This window comes from Penaeus chinensis, chromosome 12, assembly GCF_019202785.1.
Source record: "Penaeus chinensis breed Huanghai No. 1 chromosome 12, ASM1920278v2, whole genome shotgun sequence".
NCBI lineage: Eukaryota > Metazoa > Arthropoda > Malacostraca > Decapoda > Penaeidae > Penaeus > Penaeus chinensis.
Window position 1 is genome coordinate 40,148,382 of NC_061830.1, and position 2,500 is coordinate 40,150,881.

The window sequence follows — 2,500 nt, forward strand, 5'->3', positions numbered from 1 at the left end:
CCCTCCCTCCCTCCCTCCTGTTCCCTCCCTCCCTCCCTACCTCCCTCCCTCCCTCCCTCCTTCTCCCTCATTCTCCCTCCCTCCCTCCCTCCCTCCTGTTCCCTCCCTCCCTCCCTCCCTCCCTCCCTCCCTCCCTCCTTCTCCCTCCTTCTCCCTCCCTCCCTCCTTCTACCTCATTCTCCCTCCCTCCCTCCCTCATTCTCCCTCCCTCCTTCTCCCTCCCTCCCGCCCTCATTCTCCCTCCTTTCCTCCTTCTCCCCTCCCTCCCTCCCTCCCTCCCTCCCTCCTTCTCCCTCCCTCCCGCCCTCATTCTCCCTCCTTTCCTCCTTCTCCCCTCCCTCCCTCCCTCCCTCCCTCCCTCCTTCTCCCTCCCTCCCGCCCTCATTCTCCCTCCTTTCCTCCTTCTCCCCTCCCTCCCTCCCTCCCTCCCTCCCTCCTTCTCCCTCCCCCCCTCCCTCCCTCCCTCCCTCCCTCCCTCCCTCCCTCCCTCCTTCTCCCTCCTTCTCCCTCCTTCCCTCCTTCTCCCTCATTCTCCCTCCCTCCCTCCCTCCCTCCTGTTCCCTCCCTCCCTCCCTCCTTCTCCCTCCTTCTCCCTCCTTCTCCCTCCCTCCCTCCTTCTCCCTCCTTCTCCCTCCTTCTCCCTCCCTCCCTCCTTCTCCCTCCCTCCTTCTCCCTCCCTCCTTCTCTCTTTCATCACTGATCACGGCACGAAGAGCGCCTGCCTGGGACATGCAAACGCTGGCGTATATTTCCCCATTCACAAACGCCTACAGTCTATTACATTTTTCATCCCCCAATCTGTTCACTTAACCGAACATACGTCGGTGTACCAGATGCAGATGGCACGCAATTAACTCTAAAAAGGGGTGGGTTTTCTCTCTGTCTCTCTCTCTCTCATTCTCTCTCTCTTTCGAATTATCTCTCTCTCTTTCTCTCTTTCTCTGTCTCTTTCGAATTTCTCTCTCTATCTTTCTTTCTCTCTCTCTTCCCTTCTTTCTTTGTCTCTCTCTCTCTCTCTTTCTCAAGAAGAAGAAGAACAACAACAACAATAAAAGACAAAGTAGAATATGCGAAGAAGAAGAACAAAAAGAAAAAGAAAAAGGAGAATAAGACGACGGCGATGACGACGACGGCGAAGAAGAAGAATAGAGAAGAAAAAGAAGAAGAGCAAGAGGAAGAAGAAGAAGAAGAAGACAAAGAAGATGAAGACAAAGACGACAACGACGAAGAAGAAGAAGACTAAGAAGAAAAAGAAGATAAAGAAGAAGAAGAAGACAACGACGAAGAAGAAGAAGAAAAAGAGAAGAAAAAGAAAAAGAAAAAGATGAAGAAAAAGATGAAGAAAAAGAAGAAGGAGAAGATGAAAAGATCTTGAAGGCTACGATTGCATCCTGGGTCTTATTAGCTGCAGGTCACCTCTGCCCGTTTTCCCCACTCCCCACGCTCTCTCCCCATTCCCTGTGCAGCGCCACGCCCGAGGAGGAGAAGGAGGGAAGGAAAGTGGAGGAGTGGAGAGGAAGAGGGAGATGGAGGGAAAGGAAAGAAGGAGGGAGAGGGAAGGAAAGTAGGAGAGTGGAAGGAGGGGGAGGGAGATGGAGGGAAGGGAAAGAAGGACGGAGAGGGAAGGAAAGCGGGGGAGTGGGGAGGAAGAGGGAGATGGAGGGAAGGGAAAGAAGGAGGGAGAGGGAAGGAAAGCGGGGGAGTGGGGAGGAAGAGGGAGAAGGAGGGAAGGGAAAGAAGGAGGGAGAGGGAAGGAAAGCGGGGGAGTGGGGAGGAAGAGGGAGATGGAGGGAAGGGAAAGAAGGAGGGAGAGGGAAGGAAAGCGGGGGAGTGGGGAGGAAGAGGGAGAAGGAGGGAAGGGAAAGAAGGAGGGAGAGGGAAGGAAAGCGGGGGAGTGGGGAGGAAGAGGGAGATGGAGGGAAGGGAAAGAAGGAGGGAGAGGGAAGGAAAGCGGGGGAGTGGGGAGGAAGAGGGAGATGGAGGGAAGGGAAAGAAGGAGGGAGAGGGAAGAAAAGTAGGAGAGGGGAAGGAGGGGGAGGGAGAGGGAAGGAAAGAGGGGAAAAAGAGGAAGGGAGAGGGGAGGAAAGTAGGAGAGGGGGAAGATGGGGAGGGAGAGGGAAGGAAAGTGGGGGGAAAAAGAGGAAGGGAGAGGGGAGGAAAGTGGGGAAGGGGAAGGAGGAAGGAGAGGAAAATGGGCAAAAGGTAGAAAATGGGTAGGGAGAGGGAAAGGAAAGTGGGAAAGAAGAGGGAGGGAGAGGGAAGGAGGATGGGGGAAGAGGGAGAAGAAGAGAAGGGAAAGAAGGGGAGAGAGAGGGAATGGAGGGAGTGTGGAAAGAAGGGGAAGCAGAGGGAAGGAAGGAGGGAAAAGGAAAGAAGGGAGGAGAGGGAGAAGGAAGGAAGAGAAAGAAGAGGGAGGGAGAGGGAAGGAAGGAGGGAAAAGGGGAGAGGGGGAGAGATAAAGAAAAATAGAATGAGAAATGGAGGGATTTGTGTCTTTTTC